Source organism: Pollachius pollachius (genome assembly GCF_949987615.1).
Source record: "Pollachius pollachius genome assembly, chromosome: 13".
Lineage (NCBI taxonomy): Eukaryota > Metazoa > Chordata > Actinopteri > Gadiformes > Gadidae > Pollachius > Pollachius pollachius.
The window spans coordinates 22,355,604-22,371,746 of record NC_136946.1 but is presented as its reverse complement, the minus strand read 5'-3'; the positions used below and the strand labels follow the sequence as shown (position 1 = coordinate 22,371,746).

General features: G+C 43.4%; 2 long non-coding RNA genes across 5 annotated transcripts in view; both read left to right on the top strand.

The window, feature by feature from the left end:
* Positions 1 to 1,765, top strand: part of LOC307085297 — a 4,667-nt gene extending 2,902 nt beyond the window's left edge. Inside the window, exon 6 of the long non-coding RNA XR_013812366.1 lies at positions 1 to 1,765. This exon is cut by the window's left edge and continues 127 nt beyond it. This is a non-coding gene — a long non-coding RNA (uncharacterized lncRNA).
* Positions 1,766 to 2,848: 1,083 nt separating this feature from the next.
* On the top strand, positions 2,849 to 4,919 carry LOC307085296. Of its 4 annotated transcripts, none has more exons than XR_013812364.1 (5): positions 2,849 to 3,451; positions 3,986 to 4,164; positions 4,294 to 4,378; positions 4,473 to 4,549; positions 4,809 to 4,919. It is a non-coding gene; the product is annotated as an uncharacterized lncRNA (long non-coding RNA). The 4 variants fall into 4 exon arrangements; XR_013812365.1 differs by having other exon boundaries at positions 4,468 to 4,549; XR_013812362.1 differs by lacking the exon at positions 4,473 to 4,549 and having other exon boundaries at positions 4,294 to 4,374; positions 4,832 to 4,919.
* The last annotated feature ends 11,224 nt before the right edge of the window (positions 4,920 to 16,143 follow it).

The following is a 16,143-nucleotide window of genomic DNA, read 5'->3' as shown; positions in this document are numbered from 1 at the left end:
AGTTAACCCGTTAGCAGAAGGTTGATCTGAGTATTAGGGATGTTTTATGGGTTCATGGGTTACTTAGGCATATGGTTCATGTTGGTTTTAATGGTTTGTTAAAATGGTTACAGGTTCTATGTTATTGTTGTAAGCTGGAGTAATGGGTTGGGTTCTGATGTCTTCAGTCTTCTTTCCAGCTACACTCCTGAGCTCTGCATCTTCATCACGAGTGTTGCTTTACTGATGAGGGTTGGGTCTGAATGAGCAGAGGTGCATACTGGGATACAGAGCTGTCTGAAGTCTACAGGTCTGTAGACACGCCCCCTCAGGGGAAACCGAGTGTTTGAGAAACCGTTGTGGCGTCAGTTCCATGAACTAGAATGTTCTTTAAGATGGAGACAGGGATTCAGAAGGAGAAACACCAGGAGGAGATGAGGGGGCTCCTCATCTCAACGTCTAAAGCACAATTTCAGTCTGACACAGAACCATGGAACACATTCAACAGTCCCCTCCAGGCATCGTGACTCCTCAGGAACAGTTTCATTTCCAAGAAGGTCTAATTCGGGGCCATTCCAAGATGGATCCTGCTCCTCAAGAGCCACCCCCCTCCACAGGGTGGTCTTCTGAACAGATGACCTCCTTCCTGTCCTCAGGCTGACTGAAGCTGCACCGTTTGCATCTGTGAAGGCCCCTCATTCTGGAAACCTCTGGACTACAAAGACATGGCTTCAGAGACGTTGAATCAACCTGGGACACATTTTGGAGACACCAAGCATAATCCATCACCAATGTGGGACGCCACTGAAGAATATTGTACACAATTTACGTCTCTGGAGACATTGATTGATCTGTTCTGGGTGTACTGGCAGGAGAGCTGGGGTGGATGATGGAATGTTATTTGGCATGAGGTTTTTACCCTGCATGAGTGTTTGGCCTTTTATGGCTCAGTGGGGTGTGTGGCTTTGACATGAGATGGATGATATGTGAGCATCGCTAGGGTGGGTGTGGGTGTGTGTGTGTGTGTGTGTGTGTGTGTGTGTCCTGGGTTCTACTCGTGTGTCTCCACCTTGCTTTGACAGTGATAACGTTCATACGGGGGTCTATGTGGTTGTCTTGGGATATTGGAATGGTCAACTGAATCATACCTGATGGACGGCCACACGTTTGCTTGAGGCCTCCAGTAGACATGAAGAGCCCGGAGCGACGCTCCGGAGCGATATCCAACACACTGGGTAGGAAGGAGAGTATCCAAATCAAGTGTAAAAGGATGTGAGCGGCGTGTTCAGATCAGTGACTTCAAACTAGGACTACACCAATCAGGATCAATGGAGGATGGACACCTAAAGGCATTCCACAAGGAGAGTCTGAAGTTGGAAAGGGACCTCAATGGATATTCAAGATGACCTTTAGACCTGTAGTGAGGCGGCTCCTCCTACCTGGCTGGATTGATGGAGAGCCCTGAACGATTGGTTCCCTTAAATCAGAGTCAATCTGGGAACTCCAAGTAGTGCACTCTTCAAGCTGAAGTTGTACTCTTCAGCTGAGGAGGTAAGGAAACCTTCATTAGGGCTTCCCGGTGTATAGAAGAGAACGTTTCAAAGTGTTCCATGGTACTCTGATGAAGACCGGTGTTGTGTTTCACTGGCTGAGAGGAAGAACCCTCACATCTTCCTCTTAGCCTTTCTCCTCTGAGAATCCTGGCGCCATCTTGAAGGATATTCCAACTCATGTAACTGATGTCACGACAGATTCTCAAACACTTGGTTTCTCCTGAGGGGCCATAGAACTGAAGACTTCAGACAGCACTGTATCACAGCATGCATCTCTGCTCACTCAGACCACACCCTCATGAGTAGGATGCAACACCCTAGCGATGAAGGTGTAGAGTTTTATAAGTAACGAGGGAGCAGACAAAGGTTATGAGAACACAATGGCATGTCAATCTGTAAATCTTTAAACCATGAAGATGTTTGGATAGTCCAGGAATTGGACTTCATTTTATTATGGGCAGTCCTTTCACTCAAATGCCCACTTCTCACTGGACCTGTACATATGTTGGCTGGCTGGCATGATTTGCTGTTGGTGATGAGGCGGTCAGGGTGACATTGCAGGGCTATGGTTGGCTCTCTGTGAGCTCAACGTTTAGATTTACTCTGTATGCTTTGTACCCTGAATAATCTAGATAATTGTTTATTGTAAAATGTAGACACGGTTTTGTATTGAATGTTTCCATTGTTTTTAGGCAAGGATTTGAGGTTTTAAGTTGTTGTGGGTAATACATGCTAGTTCTTCGTACGGTTTTGAGTGATATAACTTGTACACACTGGGTGCATAATAATGTAAAGATACACTGAATAGTAGTAATGACCAACAGCAACAAACAGATCACATCAAGGTAAGTCTGTTGGCTGTGTTTTAATGAAGACCATCGCTGGACTTCAGGATCTTCCACCGTTCAGCACAAGGTGAGGCGCTGGTTCTGTTTTTTCTTTGGTTGGTTCCGGCTGGAATGTTTGGATTCCAGTCGGACGGTTTGTGCTTCCCGCCGTGGAAGGTTCTGAGTGCCGTCACTTGATTTAGCCTCAATGGTTAGCATTGAACGTTGTAGTCTTGACAACCATAAGAACCCACCTGGCAGTTAGTTTGACGTGAATCCCCTGAGGGTATCTGGCGGAACGTTCTGGTTTTTATTTGCGTAACCTCGAGCCGTTGCCAATGGAAACTATTTTTCAGTTTCCATTGGGAATTGTTGCCCCTTATCTGATACAACTTAAGTTTGATATTAAATAGATACTGACACGTACATCGTACAATATGTTGATAATTTCCGACGGTTGCGCCGTACTTCTAACCACGTTGACGGGACTCTCGCTGCCTACAAAACAGCATTCTACTTGCGGGCCCATTTCTGACCATCAGTGAAGGCTGAAAATCATTTCAAGGTGGAAGATGATTTGTCATTTCTTCAACGGAACCCAGCACCTGAATATGGCTGAGTATATTTGATTTAATATCGATACTGCTTAGTTTTCTTTGTTACTTCAGCTTTTGTACGTTCTAAATATCTGGGGTCATTAATTGCCACAGAAGTTAAACCCTAACCAATAGAATGACTTTAAACAATGACTTTGGTGCTGAGTTACCAACCGGATAATATCAAAGCTAAAATAATGGCCGTCTTTCCCACATGTTACAGTAGAAGACACTCTAGAACTGTACAAGGTTAAAAAGGTAACATGTAGTTTGTCCCAAGGTGTCTGCCTCCTCACCCAGAGCAAGACCTCCACCTCCTCACCCAGAGCCAGACCTCCACCTCCTCACCCAGAGCCAGACCTCCACCTCCTCACCCAGAGCCAGACCTCCACCTCCTCACCCAGAGCCAGACCTCCACCTCCTCACCCAGAGCCAGACCTCCACCTCCTCACCCAGAGCCAGACCTCCACCTCCTGTCAGAAGTCCTCCAGAACAGGTCAGTGCTCTGGTGTGTGAGTAGAGTCTTCTCAGGTCAGTTTCAATGCATGGGCTGAACCACTTCTTTAAACTTGTGGACTGCTCTGTCTTCATTCCCATAATGGGATGCTCATGTCTGGTCTCCAGTCTTTTCTAGCCTTGAGTTGTAAAATAATAGTTAAATTGTGTAACTCGGTTTCGGAAGAGTCAAATAAGTTTATTGTTGGGCAAAGGCTAATATAAACCTGCTGCTGTAGCTGAGAGGCTAGGGAACGGGGGCTTGTGGTGCCAGGATGGATAGTTTAGGTCTTGTTTTGATCATCTTATGACTTTAAATATGTGCCAAGCTGTGATTTGAGTTAATTCATACCGGGGTTATTTAGGAGTCATATGAGCCATTATTGTTAATAGTGCTGCTACGACCGTAGAGGATGCATTGCTGAACGCGTCAATCTGCAGACGTTGTCTAATTTAAGTGTTTAAATGTTTAAATTCGTCTTCCATTTTACAAGTGAACCTCAGATGCAGGAGGTGGGGTGTGTTGCGTCCCCAGGTGATTTACTGCTGAGACCAACTTGGTTTGTAACCAGACCAGGAATCCATGGCTGAAGGAGCTGATGGAGGAGCCGTGCTGAAGGCCCTCCCTGGTGGAGGAGCTGATGGAGGCCATGATGGAGGCTGGTGGAGGAGCTGATGATGTCTGTCGTGGGGTAGATGGAGCCTGACTCTGAAGTGATCATCACACTCACTGCCACTTCTCGTAGAATACTGCTACAACAAACTACCGGCGTTTGTTAATACACCAGACAACTACATCTGTTCTACCACACATTGAAGCAAGACTTCTGCTGTTTGTTCCAGACCAGGACTCTGTCTGAGGAGAGCTGGTGGAGGAGCTGAGAGGCTGGAGGACAACTTGGAATCAACCAACAAGGATTCCTCGTAAGTATTTATTTACTTAACATGGTTGACTTAAAGGGCAAAATACTGCTGTTACTTTGACATGTGTTGACAAACTACCACGTGTCTCTGGAGCGGAGGCGAGCTGGTAGGGGAGCTGTGAATCTAGAGGATGACCATCACTCCACCAACAAGGATCCTCGTCAGTTTGCATAAAGTAAACAGAGTGGACAGAGTGATTATGCAGGATTAGTTTGTTCAGTACAAGTTAAGGCATACTACTGTGGTTGGTTACCAGACAAACTACAGCTGCTAATTTGTTATGCGCCATTAGAGCCCAACTACTCCTGTGTTTGTGACCTTACATTGGAGCCCAATTACTACTGTTTGTGACCTTACATTAGAGCTAAACTACGACTGTGTTTGTTACCTTACAGTAGCGACAAATTACCACTGTGTTTGTTACCTTACATTAGAGACAAATTACGTTTGTAACCAGACCAGGAATCTGGAGTACTGATGGAGAAGCCATACATCTGGAAGGCAAATCCTGAGGACGACCAGGACTCTACCATCAAGGATTCCTCCTAAGTTTACATTATCTGGACATAGTAGAATAGGTAGGGGGTTGGGGGGGTTCAACCCTCAGACCGATGGTGCCGGGTTCAAGTCCTCAGAATAAAGTGATGCGTCCTTGAGCAAGGCGCCCTAAAGCCTGCCTGCTCCTTAATGACAGCTCTTTGGTTCAGATAATGTTGCATCTTTTGAATATTGAACCTAATCCATGTCCTTGTTTGGTCTGGGCAGACACACCTGAGCTGAACCTCACCTGAACCTGTTTGGTCGGGGACAGACTCACCTGAGCTGAACCTCACCTGATCCTGACATCCTGCTGGTCCCGTCTCCTCAGTTCATCTGAGCCTCGTCCTCCAGAAGACCTGCTGAGCTCAGCGGTCTGAGGCTGATGGATCAATGACCTCCAGTGGGAGTGATCTTCTTGACCCCACATATACCCGTGTGCTTCCACACGCCTTTCCCTCACGTCTGTCACTAACCTCACTACTTCACTACTCTCTACTCCTTCCCCTTCTTCTTCCTTCTCCGTGGTTCGAACCTTTACTCTGAAGGAGTGTCTTCTTTAACCTTTACACTGAAGGAGCGCCTTCCTGCCCTCAGAGGGTTCAGCGTTAGGGTTGAGAGTCAGGGTTTAGAGTCAGGGACAGAGCTGGTCAGGGAGGACTGTTTTACACAAACCTCTTCACTTGCTTTCTAAATGGAGGGGACATTTTGAAATGATTAATTTGGGAAAATGTTTTCCTCTGCTTCCCTTTACAAAAATAAGTATTAAACTTCTGTCAAGTGTTTTTGTTTGTACTGTATATTAAAATCCTACATTGACTTCTGCATGTTTGGTCTGGTTCATTTAATTGTACTTTAACTTGGTTAATGTCAAGCTAAACTCCTGCAATACATTTAATATACATGATGAATGTTATTCAGCAATGTTCACATAATCCATTTTTTAAAAATATAAAACATCCATATTACTACTAAATTCAAGCCTATTCATGTATTTATCGATGTACATACTGCCCCCGCAGGCCATTCTCTGCTACTATAACACGTTCAAACCACCAACCCGGTCTCACATCAATGTTCTCTGGCTACGTTTTTTCAAAAGGAAAATGTGGTTTGGCATGAGACTGCTGTCCAAACTGTCCAGCAAAGGAAGCTCATACACCTTAATCAATTATCCAGGAATCTTTTTGTGTATTTACATTTTAAAATGTTCATGTGCTGGTCTAGTTTGTCAGCAATAACTCTGCCTCCAGCAATAGGATTGGTCGAAACGTATGAAGTGAAAGAAATAAAAGCCCAATTCACCAGATCTGAGTTTAGCTGCCGTCAGATTTTGGATCATGAATGTATTGAGCGAACGAGGTCTGAGCTAAATATGAACCACCTGGAACTTGGTGCGTTTCCTGGAGCTCAGAGGATGGCAGGACGCGTGTTTACCTGGTTGATAAGGCCCTGAACGCAGAACCTAAACCCAGACATCCTAAACACAGACCAAGAACCCAGGGGCATCACTATGCTGTTTTTTTGGGGGCTAAAGCCCCGGATATTATTTAATTTGCCCCTAATATTATGTTTTGGTAAAATAAATAAATACAATTAAAAATATTTATAAATATTTATAAGTAGACTAGTCTAGATAGTCCATCTGGCAAGAGAATAAACTGTTTAAAAACATAACCTGTTTACCACCTCAAGTGAATTAACCTATACTATCCCCAGTCAGATCCGTGTGTGTGTGTGTGTGTAAGGTCCGTCTCACTTGTATTCATTTTACTCGGAAATAGCTTGAATGGAACTTTAGATGTTTGGGAATAAGCAGCGTAGCAGTCAGGCAGCTATGGAAAGCTATAATAAACTGTATTTTGTTTATTTAGGTAAAGCATTATGAAAAAATTTGCATGCAAAATAAAGCATACAAATAATTTTGGCATTTTCATTTTCCCTCTGGCCTAAGCCCTGGATGTTTATGAAACTTAGAAACACCCTTGTTTTTTTTACTGTAAAGGCAATAGGCCTATTGAAGTCACTATTTGAGGCATCAAATTAAATTAGCCAACCAAACACTTACATCACAATCAGTTATTTGATATATATATATATATATATATATATATATATATATATACACACACTATATATCTATACATCTATATAGTCTGTATAGAATATATATAGCTCTGGACTACCACCATCCGGGTTGCCCATCAGTGTGTTGAGGGAGAATATTACCACACACAACAGTGGAGTCTCCATCACCTCTTCATCAGTGTGTGGAGGGAGGATATTGCCACACACACAACAGTGGAGTCTCCATCACCTCTTCATCAGTGTGTGGAGGGAGGATATTTCCACACACACAACAGTGGAGTCTCAATCTGTGTGTCTAAAGTAAGTTTGGTATTCATTTGTCCTATCATCACTAGTCCCATCTTTGTCCACTTGGTGGCGCTTTAGAGACTGATTCACCTTGTGGTCCAGCAGCTGCTCTGTGTGGAGAAGCTTTAAGGTTGAACTTTAACACTAACATTCCCTCTTTGTTCTTCACATTATGTCTCCTCTTTGTGGTTCCTGTCTTTACTAAAGGCCTTAGCTGTTCAACAACCCCATTACAGCAAGTTAATTAATAACTAATATTTCTGACAATTTTACCAAGTTATAACCTAATGTAAATTATTAACTAATATCACAGACTACTGAGCCCAGTTGTAAGATGTGTTAATGAATAACTAATATCTATGACTGTAGGAGCCAATTCCTTTGCATCGTGGGTGTGTGTGTGTGTGTGTTAGTGTGTGTGTGTGTGTGTGTGTGTTTGTGTGTGTGTGTGTGCGCGCATGCACTTGTACTCACCTATTTGAATGGCATTCAAATAGGTGGCAATAATTTACATCTTAAACATTACAGGTATATCAAATGAAGCGTTTAGATGCAAAATCCTCTAAGTCCGTCCGACCACTTTTCTTCTAAATTACCATTTTCTATCAGGCTTCTATTTTCAAGTTCTGTCACTTTATTTTAAAGGCAATTATAAGGTTATAAGTTAATGAATAAAACATTTTTCTTTTTTTAAATGTCACTTTTTTTCTTTTTGTTTTTTTGACCAAATTAAATTCTCTTTTGCGTCAAAACCAGCTAAATCCACAGGTTATTTTTTGGCAAAAACCTCTAAATCCACTTCTTTGTACAATACATGGTAAAAGGTAGTAAAATCACTTGAGCTCAGTTAACACTGAAAATAGTGAAAGCTAACACAATAAGAAATTAAACCTTTCTAAGGGGTTGGGGGTGTGTGGATCGGGGGGGGGGGGTAGTAGAACATCCATATTATCGATATCCATGTTCCATACTAATTTTCGGATGAAAGTACTACTAGTCCTAACCCATTTCTCTGCAGTCACTAAACAAAGGCCAAAATATATAATAATAATAATAATAATAATAATAGGGTTAGTCCTCATTCCCCACAGTTGGGACACTTTGCCCTGTTAAACTGCTCTCACACCGCTGCGTGTAACTCGCCGCCTCCATTCATTTCATTGAGGGATGGGCGGCGGAGGGGAGGCGGTTACAACCGCGGCTGTTGGACCAGGAAGCGGTTTCCGCCCACGTGAACGTGCACAGATTTTGCCCTACCGCTCATCTTTTCCTGCGCTGAAACTTTTGGCGGCAGCAGCCCGGCAGCGGCAGCGAAAGAAGCCGCTTTAAGAACGCCTGGCCCTTTCACAGCGCTGCGTGAACCCTCCGGCAGCGAGGCGGTTATCAGGGCGGTTGCCGCGCGGCGGTGTGCAAGCAGCTTTAGCTGGCAACTACAGTGGGCAGGTAACTGTTGTGAAAGAGATAAATTAATAAATGCTGTCAATTAGAGTACAGCAACGACAGGCACTGAACTACTTAAAACGTGTTGCGACAAAAACATTACAAGAACGTTATTTTAATGGTTGCTGTATTTATTCAGACAAAAGGCATTTATTCAGACAAATAAAGCCTAAATAAATAAAGCCTTGTATAAATAATAGCCTTGTATGAAGTCTAAAGTGCATACAAGACAGATCATCTCCTGACATTCAGCTTGTGTGTGTGTGGTGTTTGTGTTTGTGTGTGTGTGTGCGTGTTGACCAATCATTGCAAGCCAATGGTTGGTCAGAATTAAAACATGTGACACCGTTTTTCCAGCTAATATAGCAGGGCTGAAGCCTGAGAGCAGAAGCCCTGGAAGAAGTCAGAGAGGAGCCATGGACACTGTCTCTGAACCGGACCCTGGACTCGCTATGTAACCTGATGACAAGTCTTTGGACCCAAGGGAGACCAGCCACAGAAGATCTGGTAGGTGACCTTTTTATTATCTAAAAGAAATAAACCAGTCAAATAAATATTTTCATGTATTATGTTTATGTATTACTGTATAACTGTGTGTATGAATGTATTACTGTGTACCTGTATGGGTGTGTACATGTCAATAATCAGAGAATAATAAAATGTATGCCAGGGACCAGTACTTATATCCCTGTGTACATAACTGTGTCTGTGTGTGTGTGTGTGTGTGTGTGTGTGTGTGTGTGTGTCCTGTTCCTGAACAGCCCTGAAGTCCTGCAACATTGTCTTGCTGATATTCGGACTGCTGAGTGTTCTCCTAATCTCCCTGCAGTTCAGTGAGTCTAAATCATATCATTCTGAATAAAATAAAAATAATAATCGAAGAAAAAATAGTAATATTATTATTGATATTATTATTAAAAATAATAATAATAATAATAATAATAATAATAATAATAATAACAATAATATTATTAATAATAATAATAATAATAATAATAATAATAATAATAATAACAATAATATTATTATTAATAATAATAATAATAATAATAATAATAATAATAATAATAATAATAAAAACAATAATAATTCATTCTTATAGTAAAATTATAATGCCATCCAGTCCCTTCCAGCCACCATTGTATGTTGTACGTCCTGGCCCTTAATGTACGCACTTATTGTAGGCACTTAATCTACATTGCACATATGCATAGTACTTAATTGTGTAGCATCTGCCGTAGCTGCTATCACTGCTGAACACAGGGAATGGGTTAGCCTAGCGATTGTTAGTACTTGCACTTGGTGCTATGAACATCTTTACTGTACCGACAGCCATATGTTGTTTCACTTCTTATGACAAATGTACTTATTTTAAGTCGCTTTGGATAAAAGCGTCTGTTAAATGCCCTAAATGTAAATGTAAATAATCATAATAATTGTTAATGTTATAAGAATTAGTGTTAATATTAATTGTAAACACATGTTTTCTTTCAGGGGGATGGACTTGTGTGTGTTTGGTTAGCTGTGGGTCCTGTTATGTTAGGATGTCATTCTGTTTTAGAGCTCAAATCTTCTGTACTCCTCTGTCCTGTCCTAGACTCAGCGACACCTTGGACTGAGGGGAGAGAACACTTACTGGATGAAGTCGGTGAGGGTTTTATAGAAGTTATGAGAGTTCTTAAAGGAATCATGTTATTTCATTCAAAAATACTCTTGGCTTATGTTTGAACATCCCTCCTTATATATATATATATATATATATATATATATATATATATATATATATATATATATATTATGATTTATATTTTTCAGGCTAACAGAGCATAGACAGTGTTAGCTACTAACAACAATAAAGGATGTCCCCTTCTGGCAGCATGGTGGTACTGCAGGTGTTTTTAGTCTCCTCCTCCAGCAGGGGGAGCAGTAGAGTACAGAAGCGCTCGTCTTTGTTATGCGCTCAATTAAGTGAGGTTTACAGTTCTACCTAAGGCAAAGATGCACCGGTTTGATTGTGGTCTTCACAAAAGTTCAGGTTTTTATTGTGGTCTAGTACACAGGGTCAGGGCTCTACAACAAGATGCTCTGAAAATAAATTGGTAGGACCTTGTAGGACAGGTTATAATCGCCTTGAAGGATATGCAATACAAAACTTGTAACAGATAATTAGGATGGAATACAAGAAATAGCTGATGGTAAGAAGTTAAACTGAATCAACCACAAATCACTTGCATATTTTAAACACAGTTTAAAAAATTAAATGATAAGCTCTTACCTTGTCTGCGCATCTCTAGTGTCTACGTAGCGTCTTTTTCTGCATTTGCTTTCATAGGTTTAAATTGCAGCTGGTTAAAGGTTTTGCCTTCTTCTCTGCAAGCTCTGCCCCCGACTCGTTAATCTCCCTGGGAAATCTTTGTAGACACTGCTGTGTTTTTCAATCATGTTTGAAAAGGCGGGCGAGAATACTGGGGGTGAATCCCCTGGGTCGCCCTCTAGTGGACAGGTGTTAGGAGAGAGTGAAGGGAGTGTCTGACACTGCATCTCTAGATCCGTGTTGTAAACGTTCACTCCTCTCCTCCTGCTTTCTTCAGGTTCAGTGGTGCCCACGGAGGAGGAGGCCCCCAGCATCACAGAGTTCCACTCCTCTACCCACGTGTTGCCCGTGGGCCAAACGGCCCGCTATACCTGCCACGCCGGCGGCACGCCGGAGCCCACAGTAGAGTGGCTCCACAACGGCCGGCCCCTGGAGAGGGACGGCACAGACGACCAATCAGAGGCCTGGGTGGAGAGGGGCTTCCTCTTTGTCAGAGGGGTGGGGTATGGCGTGAACACGGTCTGCTGCATGGCGAGCAACAGCGCTGGCACGGCCAATCACAGCGCTCAGCTGCTTGTCTTTGGTAAGTCCTGGATCCAAGGAGAGATTTTTGTTGATGATGTATTCATAACGTTGGTGTTGAGGTGTGTGTATATATATATATATATATATTTATACATGTATGTGTGTATGTATATGTGTGTGTGTGTGTGTGTCACTATACGTTCATATGTGTACTTTTTTTATAGTCACTTGTGTCATCCCCTGCTTTACCCAAAACGTAGCGAACCCAAAACCGTGATATGAACCAAACCACGAATTCTGTGAACCGTTCCCTAGTTTTTGTGGATGTCATGACGTGAAAGAGGTGTTTTTTAAGTCCATTGACGTTTAGTTTCTACCGGAAGCAGACAACCAGCCATGTTTGTTGTCCAATGGAACCTAGCCTCAAACCACAGACTCGTTCTCAAAAACAAAACAAACTATAACTCAGACGTGCAAACTTAATCACCAAGTGTAAGGAAAGTGAAACTGTACAGGAATAGGAACTAGAAATTGTACAATTATTGAAGATATTGTACTTGTACTGCCATTGCACACATATTGCACATACTGTGTGTGTATATTAGTATGTTTGTTTATGTATGTGTATGTATGTTTAGGAATGTGTATATATTTATACGTATGTTTACGTATGTGTACCAGTGGCGGCTGTTGGTTTTTAAAGTGAGAGAGGAAGGACTGGGCGCTTGGTTGCCATTGGCCTGCTTGCACTGTTAGTGGCGTATGGTGGCTTAAGTATGTGAGACTCAAGTTGTTTCAGGGTGTTTTGGTGAACTAAAAAATAGCAGGGAGGGATAATTATGTCAATAAAATGGATACAAATCCACCAGTGGCAGCATTGTACTTGGACTGGTGGGCAGCAGGTCTTGGACTACAAGGGCAGAAGGAAAGGATGCAAAGCCAATTGGTCAAATCAGGCCTACTCTTGATTTGTAAAAGTAAATAAAAAATTCTGGGCCTATCATTGGGCATATTTTTGCCCGCAATGACTGAAGCTATTGGTCGTAATTTTGCAATGTTTATTTTCAGCTACAATTGTTTTAAGAAAAATTAAGACAAAAGACCAAAAGTAATGCCATTTAAAATGCATCATGCTCTCAATCATTCACGGACATCCTTTCCACAATATCATACAGAACGGTCAGAGTAACAAACAATTAAAATCACAAGAACATTATTTCACAACTATTTACGTGGGCTAACATTGGCTATCATTGTTTGAGGCAAATGTGGATGTTAAGGGATGTTTCAGAATGTTGGTCATGGTGTTAAGCCAATTTAGATTGAGGGACTTCATGTATAGATCAAGTCACACACACACACACACACACACACACACACAGACACCCACACACAGAAACAAACACACGCACACACACACACACACAGACATACACAGTCAGACATATACACCCATACATAACATAAAATAAACACAGACACACACACACGCCAACACAGTCACACACATGCACGCACCCACGCACCCACGCACGCACGCACGCACGCATGCACACACACACACACAGACACACACACAAACACACACAGTCAGACAAACACACACACACAGTCAGACAAACAGAAACACACACACACAGATACAAACTATACTGTATATATATAGTGTGTATTTATACTATGTATGCATGTGTATGTGTACTTATGTACACATGAATAAACACATGTCTGATGTATGAACCAGTTCTATGGTTCATCAGTCCATCTCCAGCCTGTCTGTGTGTGTATGATGATATAGATATGAATCCTAGCCAAGTGCCCCCAGTGATGTGTATATATATGTGTAAGTGAGCAGGTGTATGTCTGAGTACATGTCTTTAATAAATGAACCAGTTCTATGGTTCATCAGTCCATCTCCATCCTGTATGTGAGCTCAGCTCCTTCAGTCTGTTCTTTACACAGGTGTCCCTTTGAAGGTTGAGTGACATGTATGTGTATTGGGAAATCCAAAAGTGGAATATCTTGGAAGATATTACAAATATTGTTTAGATATTTCGTGGGTGTAATAAGCTCATCATACCGAACATTTTGATGTATGATATGTTAATGTAAAGTATTAAATTCTGAGGGAGTAAATGCACTTTATACATTTGTCCTCGTTTCAATGTTTTGATTGAGACAGCCACTGACACACACATGGGATTTCCAATCAACTTTAACTTCAATTATCTTAAACACAATGTGTCCTATTGCTAAGAAAATATACAGCACATGATTCCAATATAGTACCTATCATATGATTTTTTTTTTGTCTTTCTATGTTAATGTTTAAAGAAGAGACAGCGATCACAAAAAGAGTCTGAAAGAGAATAAAGAGAAGAAGAGTGCATGAGAACAGTACTAGTGATGATGATGATGATGATGATGATGAGGATGAAGAGCGGTTCAGCAGCTCATCATGTCTGGTTCTCCCTCAGATGCCTGTGAACTCACACTGGACCCCAACACGGCCTACAGAGACCTCTCTCTGTCTGAGGACCACAGGAAGGTGACGCGGGTTGGAGAGGACCAGTCGTATCCGGATCACCCAGAGAGATTTGACTCCCAGCTCCAGGTGTTGGGTAGAGAGGCTCTGACTGGCCGCTGTTACTGGGAGGTAGAGAGGGGAGGAGCTGTTGATATAGGAGTGACATACAGAGGAATCACAAGGAGAGGAGGGGGTCCTGACAGCAGGCTTGGACGGAACAACATGTCCTGGTGTCTTCATTGTGATGATGATGGTTACTCTGACCAGTACAACGGTAGGAGAACAGCCCTCCCTCTCCCCCCCGCTGGCTCCACCAGAGTAGGAGTGTATCTGGACCGGCCTGCTGGCTCTCTGTCCTTCTACAGAGTGTCCCCAGGTGGAGGAGGGTCCTCAGACACACTGACACACCTCCACACCTTCTGGTCCTCCTTCACCCAGGAGGACCTCCTCCCTGGGGTCTGGGTAGGGTGGGGCAGCGTCTCTGTGATCTCTCAGCGGTAGGGGGGGGCCTCAGTGGGGTCCTTGGGGTGGAGGACCTCCTCTCTGGGGTCAGCGGCGGACTCAGGGGGGGGGGCAAGGGGGGCGACCGCCCCCCCTGGTGCTTCCATGGTTGAAAAAGTGCCCTCAAGAGTGGTGAATACAAGAGAAAATGCCTCATCGGCTGTCCTTTACATGTGAAAACAATGAATGGGTGCCCTCTGGTGCCCCTTCATACAATACATTATGACGGTGTGCCCTCTAGAGCAAGAATGTGGCCCTTTTATTTTTTCGCCCCTGCCCTTCAAACACTCTGAGTCCGCCACTGCCTGGGGTGTTGGTATGGGGGGGGTGCTCCGCGACTCCGTCGGTTGTATAAAAAAGAAAAACGTGTGTGTGTATTTACGGGTGCGCGGGGCCAGATGCTCCCGCGCGCCCGTAAATACACACACACACACACACACACACACACACACACACACACACACACACACACACACACACACACACACACACACACACAGAGGACTGATGACTCATTGTCATCAGTCATCATTATTTATTCATACTAAGCAAGAGGTCTGTGGGATAATGTTGCATGTTGTAAATTACTTTAAACCGAATCTTGATTTTTTTGTGCTCTGATGGGAACCAAACGGCCACAGAACATGTTCAGTTATTAAAGATACGTGCATACCTGATGATGATTTGTAAAGTCTGCTGCTTCTATTGTTTTAGTCCTCCTGTTTATTGTGTACATGAAAGGGACTATTTTTCTGTTGTATTTGTTAATGAAGCATAATTGCAATAAACAACTCGGTGGATCAAACTGAATGTTCTCGTGTGTTCAGCCGATGATTTCTCGTTTTATTATTAAATAATTCTTCTGTAAGTGCCTTAATAATATATTAATCAGAACTTATAAGTAAAACAACAAATGTTTTTCCTCCCTGGGTTTTGGTTGTGGGGGGGGGGGTGCCTCAGTGTCTGTCGGCTGTCGAAAAAAAAAAAAACACAGAGGCACTCTCTGCCTCTTTCTCCCCCCCCCCCCCCTGTCTCTACCCCCTGCCTTCTCCCTCTCTTACCACCCCCCCGCCGTCTCCTGTGTGCGTGTGCGCATGCGTGCGTGTGTTGTGGCAACCCGGGCCCAGGAGTGTCTGTCTAACGGGAAAAATCACCTTCACCTTCTCCACGGTGGAGTAGTTTCTCTCGTGGGGTAGGAGCTTCCGGCTGAGGTACGTCACCGGGTGTTCTTCTCCCGCCCGAACCTGAGAGAGTACCGCTCCCAGCCCCACTTCGGATGCATCGGTGTGTACTGTTAGGGGTAGAGAGAAGTCAGGGGTTATTAGCACGGGTTCGGAGCAGAGGGCCCTTCTGAGGGTTGCGAAGGCTCCCTCTGCTGCCTCCGTCCACCTTACCCGGTCCGGCAGGGCCTTCCGGGTCAGATCTTTCGGGGATAAACCTCTGGTAGTATCCTACCAGTCACCTGTTTCTTGGTGGTGGGCCGGGGCCAGTCCCGGATGGCGGCGACTTTGTTCTCCTGGGGTCGGACGTTCCCCCGTCCCACCTGGTA